We start from the raw sequence: 25,184 nt of genomic DNA, 5'->3' as shown, positions 1-25,184 counted from the left end.
GACAACCACGTACAGACGGCGTGGAATTAACCTTTGTTTGCGCACTGTCGGTCTCGTAGTTATTAGTGATTCAAATCTGACGCCATTTTGTCACACAAGAAATTTCGACCAAGGAGAAAGTAGATGTTTTCACTTCAGAATGACTTCCATGAAGTTTTCGACTTTCGTAAAACAGAAACGAGTTTCGACGCTGTGGAATGCAACGAGAAGTAGCAGGTAACGTATTGTTTCGGGATTCCACCATCCATGCTCCAAACGATCATCGAGAGGCAAGATAATGTTACTGATAAGTATTAATAGGCGGGACCAAGCAGGCAGGCAGCAGGGACCGGCGAGGCAAGTCCCGCCTCTTGCTGAAAGCTTATGGAATTGTCTCACTCAATGCAGGGTACAAAAGCTATAGCCTAACGGAACACTAAATCATTAACGGTCAGTCTGGGAACCGAAGTCTCAGATACAAATTAGGAGTGACACGCTAACTCCAAAGACATAAGGTCGTTTGTAAGAAATTTAGTTCACAAAATGCATCCATTCGTGACAGTTTGTTCAGCATTGAAAAATGAATGAAGCTGAATTTGTGTATTTTCTAGTGTGCCTTCTTTTTCAAATACTAAAGAAAATAACAGGTAAGAAAACTGGGAATACAAGAGTAAGAAAAAAATCAAAATTTTATTTCGATTTTCCCTGATTTCATCTAGAATAAGTCGAGTTAATTAGAATTAATTATTCGAACTTTTTCTTAGATCCTTTGAACTTCGAATTGTGCAGCCTCGATTGTAACGGTCCCTTGCGCTACGAATTTTCTAGTCAGGAGTAATGTCTAAAAAGTAAAAACAAATCTTCTCGTGCTACTATCCACGTTGCAGTGGATGCTGATTTGGTTGTCCTTTTTAGTATATCAGTATGATTATAGAGTCATAATCAACGTACGCAACGCTGTTATGGCATAAACGTACGTTTATTTTTACTTAAGTTGCGTAAGAATGCGCTTCTGCCATGCATCCCCACTCCCTAAATCCGCCATCAGGCAAAAGAAAGTGAATACTCTTTCCTTTGTTTTCACCCTTCATCGATGACAATTGATAATGAATTGGCAGCAGAGACCTGTTTCACTGTTTGAGTGAGTGCTTAAACGAAAGGCATGGACGAATAAAACTACAAAACAGATATATACGTAACGTCACGTAACCATGGAGAAAAGCAGACTTGGTTTATTTTACCATATCAGTTAATTCTTTTAAAACACCGTAAGTGGAATTTACAATTTTGGTCGCTTTCTACATCTAGGAACGTTCTTTAAATTAGATGCGTATATGCTATTTACTTACAGCATTCTTGTGTCTTTTCCCCCTTGCATTTGGAATTGTCTTCTCTGAGTGCAGATTTTTGAGCAGCAGTGACGTCTAAATTACTGTTGGTCTGCAGCGCTGAAGTTGATCCCTGAGTCGAGTGAGAGATCATTCCAAAGTGTGGCACACAGCGAAAGACTTTGCGAGGGGCCGATCGTAGGGCCTCCAGAGGAAGCTTCTTGGAACGCAAATTCTGGGTGTTCACAGAAGGTGAGTTTGCTGGTAGTTCGTAACTCCAAAAATAGGCGCGTAATTGGGCCCCCTTAGTAACATGGCTGCCAAGGAGGGGAAGGACGGCAGCGTGCACAAGGTGGGGGAGTCAGTCCTGATTTGTAAAGAGTGCTTCCGGATGCCATGAAGAGTACAGGGCGCAGCCAGCTGCAGGTGGTGTCCCAAGTCGGTGCCAATGGCGTGTGTCGCTTTGGATTGGAGGAGATTCTCTCTGGTTTTGGTTACCGGATATGGTAAAGACTGCCAGGCTTGCTTGCGAGGTTAAGGCGGAGCTCACCATATGCACCATCATCGACAGAACCGACTGTGGTTCTTCTGTGCAGAGCTGAGTGGAAGGTATGAATCATAGGCTGAGGCGGTTACGTGACCGTGTAGGCCACAGATTCCTTGACTTGAGTCATAGGGTCATGGGTTTCTGGATTCCGCTTAATAGGTCAGGAGTCCACTACATACAGGAAGTTGCCACACGGGTAGATTTTTAGGTTATAGGGTCTCTGGAAACCATGGAAATGGCATCCGTCTAAAAGGGGGCAGGTAACACACAGTAAGGTGGTTGTAGAAACGATCGGTGTTGTAAATAATCGTAGCTGTTTTGGAAAAGAACCAGAGCTCCAGGCCCTCATAGAAAGCACTGAAGCTCAAACAGTTATAGCTACGGAAAGCTGGCTAAAGCCGGAAATAAGTTAAGCCAAACGACCTAACTACGTTCAGAAGGGATAGATTAAATGCAGTTGGTGCTGGAGTATTTATTGCTGTCAGAAGTAGTTTACCTTGTAGTGAAACTGAAGTAGATAGTTCCTGTGAAATAGTATAGGTAGAGGCTGTACTTGTCAATCGGACTAAACTGGATCGTTTTACCGACCTCCGATTGAGAGGGTATAGTTGCTGAACAGTTGAAAGAAAACGTGACCCTCATTTAAAATAGGTACCCCGCTCACACAATTAAAGTCGGTGGTGATTTCAAACTACCCTCGATATGCTGGAAAATGTATACGTTTAAACCCGGCTGCAGGCATAAAACGTCATCTGAAATTGTAATGAATGCTTTCTCAAAAAATGTATTTTGAACAATTCGTTCGTGAGCCCACTCAAAGCACAAATGATTGCGAAAGCTTACGTGACCTCTTAGCAGCAAATATTGCTGGATGAATAGGTAGTATCATGACGAATACAGGAATTAGCGACCACAAGGCAGTTGCTGCTACACTGAATACTGTAACACCTACAACCATCAAAAAGAAACTCAAAGTACATCTATTTAAGAAAAGCTGATAATGCTCTTAACGCTTTTGAAGGGACAGCCTCCACTCCTTTCGATCTGATCATGTAAACGTAGAAAAGATCTGGAATGACTTCAAAGAAATAGTATCGATTGCAATTGAGAGATATATGTATACCACATAAATTAATAAGTGATGGTACTAATCCCCCATGGACAAAACGGGTCAAACCGCTGTTGCAGTAGTAACGAAAAAGCATGCCAAATCTGAAATAATCCAAAATCCCCAAGACTGGCGAAGTTTTGGAGAAGTTCTGAATATAGCGGCTGCTTCAGTGCGAGATGCTCCTAATAATTTCCGCAACAAAACTCTGTTTCGAAATCTGGCGAAAAACCCAAAGAGATTCTGGCCATACATAAAGTACACCAGTGTCAATACGCAATCAGTAGCTTCACTGCGCGAAAACTGAGGACAGTGCCACTAAAGTAGAGTTACGAAACATGGTTTTCCGAATATGTAGTAAGTATTCCCGAAGTCCAGTCAACAGAAAGTGCCAAGATGAGAAGCACAGAAGTGAATATCCTCGGTGTAGCAAACTAGCTTAAATCACTTAATAAAGGCAAGGCTTCCGGTCCAGATTGTATACCAGTCGGGTTCCTCTGAGTGTGCTGATACAATAGCTCCATGTTTAGTAATTATATACAACCGCTCACAGAAAGATCCGTACCTAAAGACTGGAAAATTGCTCAGGTAACACCAAATAGTTAAAGTACTGCCTTTTGTGATGTTTAACAAAACTGTTAGCAAGCGTACTTGTTATACAAATGGGCACGGCAAAGGCTTCCAATCGTAAAAAAGAAATTCAGCGTTAAACTGGAAATAGTTGTAGGAGAGTACCACAAGTAATAACCTCATGACATCTTTAATTTCTTGTACATTAGGTTTTTGTGTTGGAGAAGATTCTCATCAGTAATTTTAATAGTCTCATAAATGTGAATGTTAGCAAGTAAATTAAATACGTTAAAGGATACGGAATTACCATCATCAGAAATGGAAAAGTTTTTAATTTTAGCTGTTAGTTAAAGGGAAGTTTTGACAGTGTAGTTTTCTTCAAAGACATAATATTCTTTAAATGGTGTATGAGATTTTTTTGCCGATTTCATAGAAGCGCCGTCTGTATAGTTAACACTGTGGACAGGAAGCGAAGGCGATGTGCAGTCGGAGGCGATGCTGGGTTCGTAGCGGTGGGCACCAATTGTCGGCTACGACGGGACTGCCCGGGAGGCACACTCACACTAGAGTGGCCGCACGTGTCACGGTGGATGCAGCAGAAGGTCCATAGCAGCAGTGACCCTGTCGCGGATGCGTGCACCACTTGTTCTAGTGTCTCGTGTACACGAAGGACCTCTGCGGACCGAGCTGCAACTTTCTTAGCTCGCTGGACTGTGCAGTTACTGATTTACAGGGGCTATGCTCTATGCAGCCTGCCTGGCAGAGGTGTGTTGCAGGGTGGCATCAGAGCCTGACGGCTTTCGCGACTTGACAAATGAACTGGCGATAAAAAAAAAATCACAGCAACAAACGAACAAAAAATCATGTAGAGTAATGAAATTTCGGGAATACGTCAGTCTATGAAGCATATTTCAGTGATTAACATTGCAGCATCACAGGGCAATGTAAGCGCGAAATAAGCCGTTGCAAAAGTGACGTGCTGGTAAGTTAATAACAGATGTAACGATCAGAATGTTGAATGCAAGCATTGAAACGGGCACGCATTGTGTTGTGAAGGTGTGCGATGTCAGTTTGTGTCCCAAATGTCGGTGGTTATGGGGTCAGTGAAATGCATGCAATGGGCGCCTGGCTCGGGGCTGTCCCTGAAGTAATCGATTTTTAACATTTTGTTATGTCGCCGATTGCTGTTCGAATTGCTACTGCAGAAGAAATGTGATGTGCCAGAGACGTACGCCAGACACGACTGCCTTCCCTCTTGGTAGCGCCACGTGACCGGTCGGAGCCCGAGCTTTTTGCAACTGTACATTCTCGCGGTCACCGCTGCCAGTATACAGTGCTACATTTCTGCCAAGTCTCCTGCGAAATCGCTGGAGGAACAGCCAGCTTCTCGTGGCCCTATTACACGACCTCGTTCAAACTCATTAAGATGATCGTAATGGCGCCTCTGTCTCCTCAAAGGCAATCCTGGCTAAGATCAAACCACCACGTCCAACCTAGAAGGTAACTGACGCTCACAACCGCCACGGCGTGTATTTACAGCAGACCTCATCTGCACCCCCACAGTGCCCCCACTCTCTTATGCGACTGGCGCGAAATTTAAATAGACACTATTTTTCAAATGTAGAAACACGCCTACCATCTTTCGTTTATCTCGCACAACTGCTTGTGGTGTTGCGATTTTTTTTCCCTCGGTGTATGTTCAAGAATTCTCTAGCAAACGGATGTTAACGATATTGGTCTGTAATTTTCCAGGTCTGTCGTATTACTGTTCTTATACACTACTGGCCATTAAAATTGCTACACCAAGAAGAAATGCAGATGATAAACGTGTGTTCATTGGACCAATATATTATACTAGAACTAACATGTGATTACATTTTCACACAATTTGGGTGCATGGATCCAGAGAAATCAGTACCTACAACAACCACGTTTGGCCGTAATAAAGGCCTTGATACGCCTGGGCATTGAGTCAAACAGAGCTCGGATGGCGTGTACAGGTGCAGCTGCCCATGCAGCTTCAACACGATACCACAGTTCATCAAGGGTAGTGACGGGCGTATTGTGACAAGGCAATTGCTCGGCTACCATTGACCAGACGTTTTCATTCAACAACACCTGTCGGCATCTGAGGGTTTCAATTAATTATCAATTCTGAAGGTAATTCGATGAACCTTCTGCCAGGCACTTAAATGTGTTTTGCAGGGTATCCATGTAGATGTAGATGAAAACTCGTGCCGTGTCGCACGTGTTCAAAATGATTCATACTGCAGAACGCATGCATACATACTCGGTGAAAATACTGACGAATAACGAGTGCTGCATATCCAGGTTACACAGATCGGCTTTTCCTGCCAAGAACAGGGAGTTGCTGTCTAGGAACAATTTTAGCTAGAGGAAGGGTTGATAAGTACTCCTTGAATTGCAGACTAAACGTAAATAACGAAAATGCATTTTTGCTAAAAATGGTCAAAACATAATCCTGTGCCCTCCTTATTGGATTAGCCGTTTTGAATATTGAAAATCTGCCTTCAGATTCTCGTTCATTTCAGAGAAGTAATTTAGTATCAACTGATGTTATCCATTTTTGATTTCAGGTAACACCTGAGGGGCCACACTGCACGCTGTCTGCGTACTACAGACTCGCAGGCCCTTGATCAAATCATAATTACGGGCGCCGTTTACTTTTTACTGAAAATCTAAAATAAAGCTCATAGTATAATCACTCGTAATTCGCAAACAGATCCTTCGAATGTATTTTCATTTTCTTTAAAAAAATTCCAAATGTACAACTTTTTGCTCATTTGAATGAGAACGTGGCCGTAACGCCGGAGATTTTTTTTCGGAGACGCTGTATGTTCCCGAGAAGTATTTCGTTCTGCGCGTCTCGACGGACATTCCACAGATATTACTGTGAGTGTGCTACTCAGTCTTGCCATTTGAGTGTACATCTTTGCATAGTTTTCCTTTCACGATGTAAACAGTGCTCGGCTCAGTTGCTAACTGGCCAGTAAGTGCTTCCGAAGGTGTCGGATGTGCGGTGCGTTCGGCCTGCTATGACAACAACAGCATGGCGTGGTGCGATGGCAGAAGCAGACACTGAAGGAGCTAGCTGCTGGGACGCCAGCGAACAATTTATGCCAAGTAAGACGAAGAGGACTATTCTAAAATGATGAGCCGTCTGAAAAGTGTTTACCATTAGTAAATCTTGTAGTTGAGACTGACAATCAATCTACAATAACTGACAGTTTTGCTTAGAGAGAGAGATACAGGAAATGCCCCCCCCCCCCCCCTCACCTCAATGAAATTTTGGTTGTGATGACAGGCCGATGGGTAGTGTAGCCCGAGATCTAAGCTGGGTTGGAAGGGGGTAATTCGATTGAGAGTTGTTTATGGCAACGATTATGAATGCCGAGTAAACGTTGTGCGAGCAGATTGCCCTGTAGCGTAGCCTAGTGTTTCCGTCCGCGCCATATTTAACACACTTTCTCTAGCTGTGTACAAAAGTCTCACAACAGCCACGATAACTACGTTTCTGGCTGGGGAAGGGAGAGTTCACTATGTAACTTTAACTACAATTTTTAGTAACCGCCGAAACTAGCCGAATTAGAAGCATAATTTTAACTACATTTCCGTTTGTAGGAAAATAACGGTTCTCCTCTTTCGGCAGCAATTACAATGTATAGGCTACTTGTTTTTTTTTTAACTCTGAATCATGATCTCAATAGCCGCAGAGCTTTTTTTTTTACGTTACTTGATTCGTGGTCTATAGGAAACAATGCAACGTATTGGTTAATTCTTTGAAGTGCGACGTGTGTCTGCAAGCTTCGTAAGGCCAAGTTTGTATATATTCGGTGTCTGATTTTTTGACCATATGCTGTATAGTTAAGGCGAGGAGGTTAATGTTCAAGGAGCATTGCATTAGCAATCTGTGGAGAAATTGAGAGTTTGGATCTGACGGACTGCATGCTCGGGCAGTTCGTGCAATTAGGTTGCGCACTGCGTAATTCGGACACAGTGATCATTGCCTCTCCCTAGTAACCAGGGGACTCGGGTGCTAATCCTGGTCTGGCACAGATTTTCATCAGTGCCCATTGACTTAAATCAGTGACCATTGCCAGATAATTTTATTAATTGTTTCGGTGTTAAATTGTATTTTGTTCACGAAACGTCGTCTAGCTCTTTCATGGACAACAGCTTTGGAAAGCGTACAGGCTGTACAGGTTATATTGATATTCGCTCGTCGTTAGTCCAAGGCAACTATAACACAGTTGTGTTGCGTATTAAGCCTACATACGTATTTGTGTTCTGTGTTTCTTTACCAAGAACTTCTTCGTAGGTAATTTCCCTATAGTGATTTTTTGTTTATTTATTTGTTTATTTATGATTTTTTGTTTATTTATAGACTGCAAGCTTGGATGAAATATGAAACACATATCCGAAGTTTCTGTTGATGCTGCAGATACTGTTTTATCCGTACTAGGGGCACAAACACTTCATCCAATAAAGAAGGACGCAATTTGTCTCGAGATTTAGCAATTTTTCGTAATATAGGCGTAGCTTCGATATATTTTTCTCTAATTCTTGTTTGGATTTAATCTTAAAACACACCAACTCTCCCACCAATTATCCGATATGTGGTTTTATCCTTTCCGTAGCCTTGAGTTCCTAAACGGTCGATAATATTAATAATTTCCTTTCTCAATTTTATTTTCTGTAGAATCTTCTGTTTTTGATTATTGCTAACCTGTTGCACCTTCTCACTTTTATCATTTTTATTTTTCTTGTTTTGTGACTGGTAGCCAAATTTTCTGTCAATTTGGTTTTTAGTTCTGAAATAGTAAGAGTAAAAAGGTCAGGTGAAGATAGCGGACTATTTGAGGAGCGTAGTTCGGAGATTTTTCATATTAGTACACAGGTCATTGAGATCCTTATCTATATAAAATTACTTCAAGTGTAATGTAGCCCATTCTCTTGTCATGATCTTGGTGGCTGTATCGTAGCGCATTGCCTCGGTTAGGTTGGAGATTTTGGTTGAGAGTTACCGAAGTCAACGAAAGTGGTTGCGAAGTAAAGACTGTGCTAACAGAACGATCTGTAGCGTAGCCCAAAACATTCTTTCGGTCCTTTTAAAATCTTTCACTAAATTTTTTTTAAAGCTGCAAGATACAATAACAAAAACTGTGTTACGAAATACAGATATCCCAGACTGTTGTGGTGTATGTTGTGTACGTACACTTATTTTTTGTCACTGAATATATACTTTTTACTCATTTGTAGGTTTCAGTTTTCCGCGTTTTCTGGCGAAAAACCTTTTCCTGTGAAGGACCCATTTGCTTGTCGGTTATATTCGTGACTTTCTCGACGGTCTGTAATTTCATGATAGTCTGTCCACGGCGTCATTGTTAACACCGAATATAGATTTAAGTATTAGGAAGGCTAATATGAAGCAAATGCGTGAGTAGGTCTAACAATTAATTTAAAAAATTAGGAATGCGGGTAAGCTACTACAAACAGCATAGTGAACGCATTATTGTGGCCAAGATAGACACGAAGCCCACGCCTAACACAGTATTAAAAGCAGTCCGCAGATGACGAAGAAATTGATAAAATTTGTTATGAGATAAAAGAAATTATTCAGGTAGTGAAGGCAGATGAAAGTTTAATAGTCACTGGAATTCGATAGTAGAAAAAGGAAGAAAAGGAAACGTAGTAGGTGAATATGGAACGGGGGTAAGAAATGAAAGAGCAAGCTGCCTGGTAAGTTTTTACACAGAGCATAACTTAATCTTAGCTAACACTTGGTTCAAGAATCATGAAAGAAGGTTGTATATGTGTAAGAGACCTGGAGATACTGCAGTATTTCAGATTATATAATGGTAAAACAGAGATTTAGGGAACAGGTTTTAAATAGTAAGACATTTCCAGGGGCAGATGTGGACTCTGACCACAATCTATTGGTTGTGAAGTGTAGATTAAAACTGAAGAAACTAGAAAAAGGTGGGAATTCAAGGAGATGGGTCCTGGATGAACTGACAGAATCAGAAGTTTGACAGGAATGGGGGAAGTAAAACAGTAGAAGAAGAATGGGTAGCTTTGAGGCATGAAATGGTGAAGGCAGCAGAGGATCAAGTAGGTAAAAAGACGAGGGCTAGTAGAAATCCTTGGGTAACAGAAGATACATTGAATTTATTTGATGAAAGGAGAAAATACAAAAATGCAGGAAATGAAGCAGGCAAAAAGGAATACAAACGTCTCAAAAATGAGATTGACAGGAAGTGCAAAATGGCTAAGCAGGGATGGCTAGAGGACAAATGTAAGGATGTAGAGGCGCATATCACTAGGGAGATAGATAATGCCTACAGGAAAACTAAAGAGACCTTTGGAGAAAAGAGATTCACTTGTATGCATATCAAGAGCTCAGATGTTATAAGCAAAGATGGGAAAGCAGAAAGGTGGAAGGAGTATATAGAGGATCTATACGAGGGCAATGTACTTGAGGACAATATAATGGAAATGGAAGAGGATGTAGAAGAAGTTGAATTGGGAGATGACCTACTGCGTGAAGAGTTTGACAGCATTGAAATACCTTAGTCGAAACAAGGCCCGGGAGTAGGCATCATTCCATTAGAACTACTGACAGCCTTGGGAGAGCCAGTCCTGACAAAACTCTACCATCTAGTGAGCAAGATGTATGAGACAGGCGAAATACCGTCAGACTTCAAGATAAATATAATAATTCCAATCTCAAACAAAGGTGTTGACAGATGTGAAAATTACCGAACTATTTGTTTAGTAAGTCACGGGTGCAAAATACTAAGGCAAATTCTTTACAGACGAATGGAGAAATTAGTAGAAGCCGATCTCTGGGAAGACCAGTTTGGATTCTGTAGAAATACTGGAACACGTTAAGGCAATACTGTTCCTACCACTTATCTTAGAAAATAGATTAAGGGAAAGCAAACCTTCGTTTCTATCGTTTATAGACTTAGAGAAAGCTTTTGACAATGTTGACTGGAATACTCTCAAAATCTGAAGGTGGCAGGGGTAAAATACAGGGAGCGAAAGGCTATTTACAATTTGTACAGAAAGCAGATGGCAGTTATGAGAGTCGAGGGACATGAAAGGGAAGCAGTGGTTGGGAATGGAGTGAGACAGGGTTGTAGCCTCTCCCCAATGTTATTCAATCTGTTTATTGAGGAAGCAGTAAAGGAAACAAAAGAAAAATTCGGAGAAGGAATTAAAATCCATGGAGAAGAAATTAAAACCTTGAGGTTCGCCGATGACGTTGGCATTTTGTCAGAGACAGCAAAGAACCTGGAAGAGCAGCTGAACAGAATGGAGTGTCCTGAAAAAAAAAAAGATGAACATCAATAAAAGCAAAACGAGGATAATGGAATGTAGTTGAATTAAGTCGGGTGATGCTGATGGAGTTAGATTAGGAAATGAGACACTTAAAGTAATAAAAGAGTTTTGCTATTTGGGGAGCAAAATAACTGATGACGGTCGAAGTAGAGAGGATATAAAATGCTGACTGCCAATGACAAGAAAAGTGTTTCTGAAGAAGAAAAATTTGTTAACATCGAGTATAGATTTATGTGTCAGGAATTCATTTCTGAAAGTATTTGTATAGAGTGTAGCCATGTATGGAAGTGAATCATGGACAAGGAAGAGTTTGGACAAGAAGAGAATTGAAGCTTTAGAAATGTGGTGCTACAGAAGAATTCTGAAGATTAGATGGGTAGATTACATAACTAGAGGAGGTATTGAATAGAATTGGGGAGAACGAAGTTTGTGGGACAACTTGACTAGAAGAAGGGACCGGTTGGTAGGAGGTGAACAACATCGCTGTCGTTGCCTCTTCTGTCACGTCGAGAAGCTTCGCGAAGAATCTTCTTAACGTCGGTCATTGGCTCTCGGAATGTAGGCGAGGGCCTTTGATCACGTGTGACAATTGAGAAACACGTGAGCCGGACGGGCGATGCCCTGACGTCTGAATCGACAGCTTCTGCTTACGTGGGGGAGGACGATGGCTTCTCCTGAATGTGCTGACTTCGCGGTCATTGCCTCTTCTGCTCTGCCCGCTGTTTGCCAGAGTGTAACTCTTCTAAGCTAAACGAAGTTTCTCATTTATTTTTTAATTTCTACTTCACTTCACTTTGATTTCACTAATTTATTTCCCTATCTTAAGTAGCACTCAACAGTATTTGCGCCGATCTCCGTGCACTGTTTTAGGAAAGTGTAATGCCGTCACTACACGGATGGTGTTGTGAACGTCAGTCTTGAGCGTGCCAAGTTGAAAGTGCTGCCGAACGCCCTGACTTATGCATACAGCATGTGCGTGTCAACGTGGTACACGCGATTGCAGCGGCAGCATCTGGGTCACACATCACCCGGTTCTCCACTCCCGGTAGCTGAGTGGTCAGCGTGACAGACTGTCAATCCTAAGGGCCCGGGGTTCGATTCCTGGCTTGGTTGGAGATTTTCTCTGCTCAGGGACTGGGTGTCGTGTTGTCCTAATCGTCATCATTTCATCTCCAACGACGCGCAAGTCGAAAGACCTGCACCAGGCGAGCGGTCGGGAGGCCCTCGTCACACGTTTCTCTCTATCACCCACTGTACAAAATGGATGGGTGTAAAATTCTTAAGCTAGCGGTATTAAAACGCGCCTTTCCTGTCTTGTCCACGTGAGAGTCACGTTGTTCTGCATGTAGTGTCGACGGACATGTTATAAGGCAGAAAGAGAAGTGTCAAGTCCTGTCAGAAAGGACATCAGCTTATAAAAGTTGCGTAACAAATAGCGCGATTCAAAGTCTTACTTTATATTTGTTCCTATTCAGCAGCAGAATCTTCACAACATGTGAAATAAAAAAACTTATTTTACACTTTCTTGTTATATCTTACTGCATGTAGTGCAATCTGTCTTGTAGATTAAACCATTCGAACAAACTCCATCCTCAGATGGAACGTACATATATAACATCGAATATTAGAGAATATACTTTTATTGCACTGAAAAGAAAGTATCGGATCCTAACAGAAAAAGCGAAGACTAGTAATAAAAATATTCGGATCCACTGAGGCGCAAACAAGAATCACATTACCAGCTACCTCATCGTTTCGCTCTACCGACTGTGACTGTCGAATGGCCATACATTGAATCTGACCGTCTACTGAAAGTTTTAATGGTAGATACGTTATTAACTGACACTGAAATATGACAGATTGTATCAACGACAATGCGTTTCTTCTGGATCCTCACTGTACCCGTTTACAGTCTGTCCCCACTCTGGCTACCCAGCCACGTCACGGGGCGCCTCCACAGGCTGTCTCACGACGCAGTACCGCCCTGCCGCGGCGCGCGCTTTAAGTCGGCGGCGACGCCGTCTGCATACACGGCCCGGCAGCGTTAATTTTTAGACGAGTGTTTTAGTACCGTAAAGAATACAAAAGACGATAGCTTCTTCCGAAACATAACACTATAGAGTAAATAATATTAACATATGAACGTTAGTCGGGATTCTACTACAAACATGGAACCGAATGCCTGTTCATGTGAATGTACGTTCCTCTACTGCTACCCCATAAAGCGCAATGAATCTGTAGAATTTAAGAATTATTCTCACTTTGTGTTTCTACTAAAGGATAGAAGTTTTATTTGAAGGATTGCGTTGAAACTTAACAGATCTTGCAACACGATGAGTGTTTAAAAAGCAACAAGAAATTTACAATTTCTTGTGTTGTACTAGTTCGATTTGCACTACATTTTTGGTCACTGCCTTCGTAAACGTACGTAAAAAGTATGTGGAAAATGTTATACGCATTGGCTATTTGCTCTATTGTCAGCTGTCAAAAAGGATGCATGTGTTTTGGTAGCATGGACGATTATTTGTTTTGTGTAAAAACAGATTAGAGAATCTTCCTTACATTTTGTTTTAAGAATAAAGAGTATGGAATTTTAAAAAAGTTAAATATTCCTTTTGGCGAGCCTATTATGAGTAAAATTGGATTTTTTTGTTTCATGGAAATATGTAGTTTCCGTAATGTCGGCAATATTTTTTGGTTTATGTAAAAGTCCTCCATCGTTTGTGGAAGGATCGATTTTATGAAATTGTCTACGACGACGGGTTTGCTCCCAAAATTACTAGATTTCCTTCGTGGCGATTCCTGTAAACCACGCGGTTTATTTTTGCGTTCCTTCCTTAGGCGTGACGGACGTTTGCATAAATTGGAGCCCTTTGCTTGGAACGGGTAACAGTTCTTTTCGAACGCTCGTTACATCTACATCCATACTCCGCAAGCCACCTGACGGTGTGTGGCGGAGGGTACCTTGAGTACCTCTATCAGTTGTCCCTTCTATTCCAGTCTCGTATTGTTCGTGGAAAGAAGGATTGTCGGTATGCCTCTGTGTGGGCTCTAATCTCTCTGATTTAATCCTCATGGTCTCTTCGCGAGACATACGTAGGAAGGAGCAATATACTGATTGACTCCTCGGTGAAGGTATGTTCTCGAAACTTCAACAGAATCCCATACAGAACTAATGAGCGTCCCTCCTGCAGAGTCTTCGAGTTTATCTGTCATCTCTGTAACGCTTTCGCGATTACTAAATCGTCCTGTAACGAAGCGCGCGGCTCTCCGTTGGATCTTCTCTATCTCTTCTATCAACCATATCTGGTACGGATCCCACACTGCTGAGCAGTGTTTAAGCAGTGGGCGAACAAGCGTACTGTAACCTATTTCCTTTGTTTTCGGATTGCATTTCCTTACGATTCTTCCAATGAATCTCAGTCTAGCATCTGCTTTACCGACGATCAACTTCATATGATCATTCCATTTTAAATCACTCCTAATGCGTTCTCCCAGTTGCTGACCTGCTATATTGTAGCTAAATGATAAGGGATCTATCTTTCTATGTATTCGCAGCACATTACACTTGTCCACATTGAGATTCAATTGCCATTCCCTGCACCATGCGTCAATTCGTTGCAGATCCTCCTGCATTTCGGTACAATTTTCCATTGTTACAACCTCTCGATATACTACAGCATCATCCGCAAAAAGCCTCAGTGAACTTCCGATGATATCCACAAGGTCATTTATGTATATTGTGAATAGCAACGGTCCTATGACACTCCCCTGCGGCACACCTGAAATCACTCTTACTTCGGAAGACTTCTCTCCATTGAGAATGACATGCTGCGTTCTGTCATGTCGGAACTCTTCAATCCAATAGCACAATTGGTCTGATAGTCCGTATGCTCTTACTTTGTTCATTAAACGACTGTGGGGAACTGTATCGAGAGCCTTGCGGAAGTCAAGAAACACGGCATCTACCTGTGAACCCGTGTCTATGCCCTTCTGAGTCTCATGGACGAATAGAGAGAGCTGGGTATCACAAGACCGTCTTTTCAAAAACTCGTGCTGATTCCTAAAGAGTAGATTTCTAGCCTCCAGAAAAGTCATTATACTCGAACATAATACATGTTCCAAAATTCTACAACTGATCGACGTTAGATATATAGGTCTATAGTTCTGTACATTTGTTTGAAGTCCCTTCTTGAAAACGTGGATGAAATGTGCCCTTTTCCCATCGTTCGGAACGCTACACCGCTGCAGGAAGGGGGGCAAGTTCCTTCGCGTACTCTGTGTAAAATCGAACTGGTATCCCATAAGGTCCAGCGGCCTTTCCTCTTTTGAGCGATTTTAATTGTTTCTCTACCCTCTGCCGTCTCTTGCGACATCTACTATTTTGTCATCTGTGCGACAGTGTAGAGAAGGAACTACAGTGGAGTCTTCCTCTGTGAAACAGCCATTTAGTAGTTCGGCCTTCAGTCTGTTTCAGTACCATTTTGGGCACAGAGTGTCTGAACATTTTGTTTTGCTCCACCTACTGCTTTGACATAAGACCAAAATTTCTTAGGATTTTCTGCCAATCAGTACATAGAACTTTACTTTCGAATTCATTGAATGCCTCTCGCATAGCCCTCCTCACATTACATTTCGCTTCGCGTAATTTTTATTTGTCTGCAAGGCTTTGGCTATGTTCATGTTTGCTGTGAAGTTCTCTTTACTTCCGCAGTAGATTTTTTAACTCGGTTGTCGTACCACGGTGGCTCTTTTCCATTTCTTACGATCTTGCTTGGCACATACTCATCTAATGCATATTGTACGATTGTTTTGAACTTTTTCCACTGATCCTCAACACTATCTGTACTTGAGACAAAACTTTTGTGTTGAGCCGTCAGGTACTCTGTAATCTGCCTTTTGTCACTTTTCTTAAACAGAAAAATCTTCCTACCGTTTTTAATATTTCTATTTACGGCTGAAATCATCGATGCAGTAACCACATTATGATCGCTGATTCCCTGTTGTGCATTAACTGATTCAAATAGTTCGGGTCTGTTTGTCACCAGAAGGTCTAATATATTATCGCCACGAGTCGGTTCTCTGTTTAACTGCTCAAGGTAATTTTCAGATAAAGCACTTAGAATCCAGTGAAATTTTTTTTTATTTATTTTTTTTGTCCCTGCCACCCGTTATAAACGTTTGAGTCTCCCAGTCTAACGGGTGATCAAAAAGTCAGTATAAATTGGAAAAAAGTGATAAACCATGGAATAATGTAGATAGAGAGGGAAAAATTGAGACACATGCTTGGAATGACATGGGGATTTATTAAAAAAAACAAATTCATAAAATGTCCGACAGATCTCTTACGCGCGTCGTTTGGTGATGATCGTGTGCTCAGCCGCCACTTTCATCACGCTTGGCCCCCCAGGTCCCCAGACCTCAGTCCGTGCGATTATTGGCTTTGGGGTTACCTGAAGTCGCAAGTGTATCGTGATCGAGCGACATCTCTAGGGATGCTGAAAGACAACATCCAACGCCAATGCCTCACCACATACCCCGGACATGCTTTACAGTGCTGTTCACAACATTATTCCTCGACTACAATTACTGTTGAGGAATGATGGTGGACATATTGAGCATTTCCTGTAAAGAACATCATTTTTGCTTTGTCATGCTATTCTGATCAGATGAAGCGCCATCTGTCGGACATTTTTTTGAACTTTCGTATTTTTTTTTTGGTTCTAATCAAATTCCATGTCATTCCAAGCATGTGTGTCAATTTGTACCTCCCTATCTCCATTATTCCTTGATTTATTCAGTTTTCAAATTTATACTGACTTCTTGGTCACCTGGTGTATCTGGCATATTAAAATCTCCACCCAGAACTATAACATGGTGGGGAAATGTACTCCGCAAATAGCTCCTCTTCGTCTTCTGCAATTTTCTTGCAATGCAACGCGGTTATCCAGCACTTCCAGATACCGAAGTATGTCAGTGACTGATGCTGGCAACAAGGATCTCACGAACAGAAACGACGTATTGTACACCACTGCACGCCGATCTACGCCGCTAGACAGATAACAGGCAACTGATTTTGGGTGCCCCTGTAGGCCAGTGGCAAGGTTCTCCCGGAAAAGGCCGCTTGCCCCACCAAAAGCGCTGCTCGCTCTTGAGTTTACAGACAGACTATACCTTGAAACCAACATCAACTGTGACCAGGCAACCTTGGGGATGCTAGAGCTGACGGTTCCACGGCCAATGTGTACCAGCAGACTCTTGGACTGAGAGGAGGCCCTAATGGCAGCAGACACCAGAGAAGAGGCACTTCTCTGGTGGATGAAAGGAGCAACAGTTGGAGGGGAGGAAGATGTAAGTTCAGGGGAGAGGGAGAGAATAGTGAGGCATCACTGGGATAAGGTGGGGGAAAGAATGTAACAGAGTCAATAGTAGATTTTTGTAGACACAAGACGAAGCTGATCGTATACCCCAATATATTCTTTCCTTCTTACAATCCAGCGACAGTTGTGACAATGAATACACGTGGTCAGTAGAACAAAGGCACACCTGGGCATCCCATTCATTGCATACAGGATTAATACATGTGTACAAATCACAAACACCAAAAACATTTTAGCAGTGGCAGGACATACATCACAGTGATACGTCATAACCTTGACCTTGTCTGGGGGGTATCCCCTTCAAAGACCAGAATAAAGTGGTCATTATCAGTGTGGTTGTCCTTAGTGCCTTTCTGAATATGGTGAACAAAATGAATGCCTTGCCACTCCAGACTGGCCCACACTTCACCAGTTTGGAAGATGAGGTTTCTATGAAAAAGACACCCTGAAACATATTCAAAGGCTAGTGAGGAGTAATGATTTGCCAAACTTGTCTTTGATAGTTTCTACAAAGTAATGGGTTCATGGTGGGAAGGTGTCCTTGTCAGTCTTGATGCAGACCAGGTAATGGGGAAAAGATTTGACCCCAAGGAAGCATGCCTGACCCTCCTCCCATGAGGGGATAGTTGTAAGTTGAAAAGGGGTACCATGAAAAGTCATTTCTGACTAAAGGTCAGCCAAAGAAGGCCGGTTTTTTAAGTCTGATACGTTTGATACACAAAGTGTAGACCCTAATAGCACCAAAACCAATCAGGGGCTCTCTCCTTGTGCACTACTCAGCCACACCAAGGGCCAATGGCATAGGGGCTGTTGCTGGGAGTTCCAATGCTCCAGAATGACAAGCCACTACTCCTAGGCATACACAGGGAGGTAGCAGCTTGTGTATCAGAACTGTCATCCCTGTTTTCAGAGGACTCCATCAAAAGAGTACAAAACACCCCAAGCACACGAAATGACTACTGTGATAGTGGTATAGCACAAAAAGGACAATGGCTTCAGGTAAAAAATGGAAGAGGTGGTAAGCCCACATGCCAAAGCCTTCATGTATGGTGTTGTTCCACAGCTGGCTCACACCATGGAGACAAAATTTAGAGGAGTTCAATCCCCAAAGAGGGACTAAAAATTCCAAAAAGGGAATTGTAAAGCAAGAGGAATAATACTGTAAGGAATAGCCACAAAAAAAGATAGCCAGGCCAATGTAAGCAAGGAAACAGAGGTGTAAAGAAGGGTAAGGATTGAGGACAGGGATGGATGAGCACGGGAAAGTTAATGCAGCTTTGAAAAGTAGGAAGGATCCAATTACTAGCAGCCTCATGTGCACAAACTCACAAAATAATTGTGACCCCCTTCCACTGGGGAATGGGGATGGAGCAGATATAGAAACATGATTCTGTGATGTTAAAGATAAACAAATCTTCATATCTGAGTATTACTGGATTTGCTTCAAGTATCCACTGGCCAACATGCAAACATGTAGTACTGAGGTCAGACGGGCCACTTTGACAGCTCTATTTCTCATGCAGTGAAGTAGACAACACTACCCAGTGCTGTTGGCACTGTTGCAGTTGCATGCTGTATTGCCATGCTAGGTGACATGACAACGCACCATAGTGCACACAACTGCACACTGCTTACTCTAGAGCCCTGCAAATTAATATTAAACTGACTGAGCATATACAAATATATTAAAAACAAAGATTCCAAGACTTACCAAGCGGGAAAGCGCCGGCAGACAGGCACAATGAACAAAACACACAAACACACACACAGAATTACTAGCTTTCGCAACCGATGGTTGCTTCTTCTGGAAGGAGAGGGAAAGACGAAAGGATGTGGGTTTTAAGGGAGAGGGTAAGGAGTCATTCCAACCCCGGGAGCGGAAAGACTTCCCTTAGGGGGAAAGAAAGGACAGGTGTACACACACACTCACACAACACACACACACACACGCACACACACAACACACACACACACACACACACACACACACACACACACACACACACACACACACACACACACACACATTTAAAGGCAAAGAGAAAGGGCAGAGATGTCAGTCGAGGTGGAAGTACAGAGGCAAAGAAGATCCAGTCCCGGGAAGTATTCTGTCACAAGTGGGGCACTTTTGGGGTTCTTCTGTGAGAGGTTCTGGGTTTGAGGGGATGAGGAAGTGGCTCTGGTTATCTGCTTCTGTACAACCTGGAAACAGCTTTCACATCCCGCAACTTTAGCCTAGGCCTTCGTGGCAAACGAATCTGCTCCAGTCCTGAATCCCTCGACCATTACACCAACAACCTGAAAACAGCTTTCACATCCCGCAACTTTACCTGGTACAGAAGCAGATAACCAGAGCCACTTCCTCATCCCCTCATTCCCTCAAACCCAGAACCTCTCACAGAAGAACCCCAAAAGTGCCCCACTTGTGACAGAATACTTCCTGGGACTGGATCAGACCGTGAATGTGGCTCTCCAGCAGGGATACGACTTCCTAAAATCCTGCCCCGAAATGAGATCCATCCTTCATGAAATCCTCCCCACTCCACCAAGAGTGTCTTTCTGTCATCCACCTAACCTTCGTAACCTCTTGGTTCATCCCTATGAAATCCCCAAACCACCTTCCCTATCCTCTGGCTCCTACCCTTGCAACCGCCCCCGGTGTAAAACCTGTCCTATGCACCCTCCCACCACCACCTACTCCAGTCCTGTAACCCGGAAGGTGTACACTATCAAAGGGAGAGCCACGTGTGTAAGCACCCACGTGATTTACCAACTGACCTGCCTGCACTGTGACGCTTTCTATGTGGGAATGACCAGCAACAAACTGTCCATTCGCATGAATAGACACAGGCAGACAGTGTTTGTTGGTAATGAGGATCACCCTGTGGCTAAACATGCCTTGATGCACTGCCAGCACATCTTGGCACAGTGTTATACTGCCGAGTTACCTGGATACTTCCCACCAACACCAACCTATCCGAACTCAGGAGATGGGAACTCGCCCTTCAGTATATCCTCTCTTCTCGATATCCGCCAGGCCTCAACCTCCGCTAATTTCAAGTTGCCGCCGCTCATACCTCACCTGTATTTCAACAACTTCTTTGCCTCTGTACTTCCGCCTCGACTGACATCTCTGCCCTTACTCTTTGCCTTTAAATATGTCTGTGTACGTGTGTGTGTGTGTGTGTGTGTGTGTGTGTGTGTGTGTGTGTGTGTGTGTGTACACCAGTCGTTTTTTTCCCCCCAAGGGAAGTCTTTCCGCTCCTGGGATTGGAATGACTCCTTACCCTCTCCCTTAAAACCCACATCCTCTCGTCTTTCCCTCTCCTTCCTGAAGAAGCAACCATCGGTTGCGAAAGCTAGTAATTCTGTGTGTGTGTTTGTGTGTTTTGTTCATTGTGCATGTCTGCCGGCACTTTCCCGCTTGGTAAGTCTTGGAATCTTTGTTTTTAATATATTTTTCCCATGTGGAAGTTTCTTTCTATTTTATTTACATGAGCATATACAATTTCAGAGATGACTCACAATTCAATAATGTCAGAGAATCAGAGAATCAGTTTCATACCTAGCGTGAAATGAAATGACAGTATGGCATTTCTGGCCGGGAGATCGTATGCAGGAGCAATCGGCTGCCTACTGCAAGTCTACATCAGTTGATACTGCTTTTTTTGCATCTAAAGAAATGGTAAAATGGCGATAAGCACAACAACACCCAACCTCTGAGAGGATAAATTCTCAAATTGGCCAGGAATTGCACCTGGGTCCCTGCATAGCTGTCGGTCTCTCTAACCGACAGCCACAGCGATGGACAGAGCTAGCCTCCAACACACTCATTCACTGACAGTCCTGTAAGGCATTGTGTATCGAAAGAGGAAAGCAACATTGGGCATATGAATATAGGGATGACTCACAAGGCATTTCAGTATTGTGCATAACACACAATCAATTGCATATCTGGTGTGCTGTTTGGATGCCAAAAGCTTATCCCTCACACCCAGTGACAGGTTCTGTAAGCAAATAAGTAAACACTAAATCAGAATGCAGGCATTGTGTATTGAAACAGGAAAGTAACATTGAGCATATTTGAATTTATAGACGTCTCACAAGGCATTTCAGTATAGTGCATATTACATAATTAATCTCATACCTGGTGTGCTGTGTGGAATCTCCAGCTACCTTTTTTAAACCAAAAGCTTACCCTTCACGCCCAGTGACAGGCCTTTTAAGTAAACAGACAGGAAGACAAGATGTCCAGCGAGTGAGATCACAGGTGTTTTCTTCGTCCACTAAAAGAACTTATTTGAGAGGAAATAGTGTCAAATTTAAATTTCCTTTGTTTTGTATATTTGCTGTAGTGTCCATTCTTGTCACAAAACTGAATATTTGCGTCCCCATAGAGATTATTCTTGAGAGAGAAAAAAAAAAAAAAAAAAACTTTGTGTAATCTGAAGTCACGATAATTGTGACATAATGCGAAATTTTGCGTTCCAAAACACAAAAAATTCTATTCAAATTTTTTTGATAGCGGAAAATTCGTTTAAGAAAGGCAGGTACTAGTTTCATCAGTGCCTATTGTTACAATAAAAGTATAATTAAAAGTTTTTCAAATTGTATTTAACTAACACATTTCATATTGTTCACTAGTTAGAGGTGATCTAGGCGTAAATTTAAAACCTGACCAAACACTAAAGTAAATTCTCTAAAAGCAAAGTAATTACTAATTCATTCTTCTGTCATTGTATCTCTAAATCAGTACAAAAACAACAACAATGGCATGTAAGACCTCAATGTCATTTTTGCATACATATAGCCAATCTCGTGTCCTGGACAAATTTAAAACTTAATTATTATTTCGAAACTGATCATGAGTCAGAAATGTGGAAGCTGTTATAGCATTGTGAGTAGAGGGATTTGTTGCTAATCTTGTAGGAAATATTTTCACTGGAGGTGGGAGAGGTGGGGGGAGAATCTTGGGAAAACAGAAGAGCCTCCCTCCTGGAACTGCAGAGTATGCAGTAGGAACATTTTGATTGGGGTACAGGAAAGGAAAATCTGTGCCCTTGAGGCACAGTTGAAGGAAGCAAGGAAGTAACTGATAAGGATAAAGAGAGATAGGGAGGAGGAGGAGGGTGGTTGTGAACTGGCAGCTTGTAGGAGGGTAGGAAGAAAGAGAACATGATCTGATGTTTTTGGGGTTGATGATAAAACTGTGTGTCTACCACTGCCAGAGCCTCTGGTAGAACGTGGAGCAAGAAATGTGCAGCACACTTCAACTGAGGCCAAGCAGCTTAGAAATATACAAAATGTTAGGAAGAAGAAAGTGGTGCTGCTGCTAGGTATTAGGCATGTGTGAGTTGTAGCCCCGAGTTACAGGAATGTTTAGGGGCAGCATACCAGGCCACCAGTATGTTCCAGCCAAATGCAGGGCTAAGTCATGTGATACAGGACTTAAGGTCTTTATGTAAGGACTTTACAAAAGAAGACCATGTAGTGATAGTGGGTGGGGCAGGAAACAGTTTGCACAGGGATAGGGCACATGACATAGGTGGTAACCTGGGCAAGATAGCTTCCCTGACTCGTGGCACCAACGTACACTTTGTTGAGCTGTTCCGGTGTCACAATTGGCCACACCTTGGTGGAGATGTGAGGCGAATCAATTTTGGGTTAGGGATTGCTCTGAGGGAAGCCAACTTTAATCATGTTTCTCTGGTGCCCGTCGGGACTATCGACAGATGGGGTTTCACTGGGTGTGGCCTATACCTAAACAGGACTGGCAAGGGAAGATTGGTACAGATGATTTGTGAAAGAATAGGGGGTGGATCTCGGGCCACACATGGTCAAATACCTGTTGTCATCACTATGAGAAGTCGGCCTTTTTAAGGATAAATCCAGACAACAGGTTCCCCTGCCTAAAGAGTGTCTCCAGCAGTTTGAATTAACAGGGCTTGATATCACCAAGATATTAATAACTTTGTGTGTGTATAGATCTCCCAGTGATAGTGTGGACACTGTTTTTCAATAAATTAACAGAATTTCTATATAAAGTCTCAAGTACAAAGCTCAGCACAATTCTGTGTGGGGACATTAAAATCAACATGAATATCATAAATGAATCCAGCAGCACCTTCATAAATATACTTCAAAGTTTTGGCCTCTCCCTATTGGTCAATAGTGCAACAAGGGTTGCTACAATGACTTCATCAGTAATTGACCATGTTGCCACAAATATGGACAGAGAAAAATGTGATGTAGCTGTAAAAGATCTCGGATTATCAGACCATCTCTGTCAAATAACAACAGTAATATGAGACATCAAATCATTCCATAAACTACAAGCCTACAAATTACATCCATCGGAAATGAAAATAAATGATTTTTCAAAGGAACTAGCAAAAAAAAAAAACGCTGGGATGAAGTGTATAGGGAAACCAATGTGAATAAGAATCCACATTATTTAAATTGAACTTTGAAAAGGCATTTCCAAAAGTATGCGTGTCTGTATCAACGTCACACAAAAGTAGATGGATAACAGCAGGTACTAAGAAGTCCTCCCAAACAATTAAATACCTCACTTCTATGGAAAAGAGTCACAATGATCCATAGGAAGGTGCTGATAGCTGCAAAAAAGTCGTTTAATGACACAGTAATATATAATGCAGGGAATAAAAGCAAAGCAGTCTGGGATGTTATAAAAACGGGAACAGGTACAGGGAGAGGTAAAGAAAGACAGACAGAATAACATATTGCTAAGGGAGGAGGATAAGGTAACAAATAAGCCACAACACTTATCAAAGTATGTAAATGAGCATTTTTCAAGTATGGCAGGGAAGTTACGACAAGAATTCCCCAAAACAAATATAACCCCTGTAAAAAATGTTGCACTAAATACAATGATGTTACTTCAAATCACAGATAATGAAGCCAGTAAAACTGTTGAAAAACTAAAAAGCCAGTAGGCTTATATGAAGTATCAATGTGTGTACTAAAACAATGCATAGAGGTTATACAAGGTCCCTTAACACACATAATAAATGAATCCTTTACACCAGGGACATTTCCATAGCAGTTAAAACAGGCAAGAGTTGTGCCTTTGTTTAAGAAAGGTAATGCAGAAAATTACCAGCTGTCACCATTCTCAAAAATAATAGAAGCAATTATGAAAAACAGATTAATGAATTACCTGAATAAATACAATCTTTTAAGTGAATCACATTTTTGTTTCTGATGTGGCAAAAATACGGAGTCAGCTGGCGTAGAATGCACAAAAGTTGTACTTGATGCTCTTGATAAAGAAGAGGTTGTCAGAGGGTTCCTTTATGATCTTTCTAAGTCCTTTGATGCAGTCGACCACAAGATTCAATTAAATAAATTAGAAGCATTAGGAATAAGAGTGGTAGCTAAGGACTGGTTTTGATCACACCTAGCAGATAGGGTACAAAGAATAGTGATAACACATACTTCAAATACAGCTAAACATTTAGTAAAACACTTACCTGAACAAACATAAGCACATTACACACATCCATGCCCGAGGCAGGATTTGAACCTGCGACCGTAGCAGTTGTGCGGTTCCGGACTGAACTGCTCGGCCACCACGACCGGCGAAAAATACATTAATATGGGGTTTCCGCAAGGTATCAAATTAGGACCAACAGTATTCCTGATATACATCAATGACTTTCCCAGTAGTGTTACTCATGGTGAAAAAATTCTTTTCACTGATGACAGCAATATTATAGTCAGTGAGAAAACAAGAGAACTCCTCTCAGAGAAAGCAAATGAAACTCTCAAGGAAGTCTACAATTGATTGATTTTTATTGTTGTAGAGACCTCAGAGATCACCTGAGGAATTACAAAAGCCAGTATTACACAAAAACTTACAAGACAGAGAAACTTCTGGTACAAAT

The sequence above is a fragment of the Schistocerca gregaria genome, chromosome 11 (assembly GCF_023897955.1).
Source record: "Schistocerca gregaria isolate iqSchGreg1 chromosome 11, iqSchGreg1.2, whole genome shotgun sequence".
Lineage (NCBI taxonomy): Eukaryota > Metazoa > Arthropoda > Insecta > Orthoptera > Acrididae > Schistocerca > Schistocerca gregaria.
The sequence above is the reverse complement of the archived record's forward strand: the minus strand, read 5'-3'. Positions refer to the sequence as shown.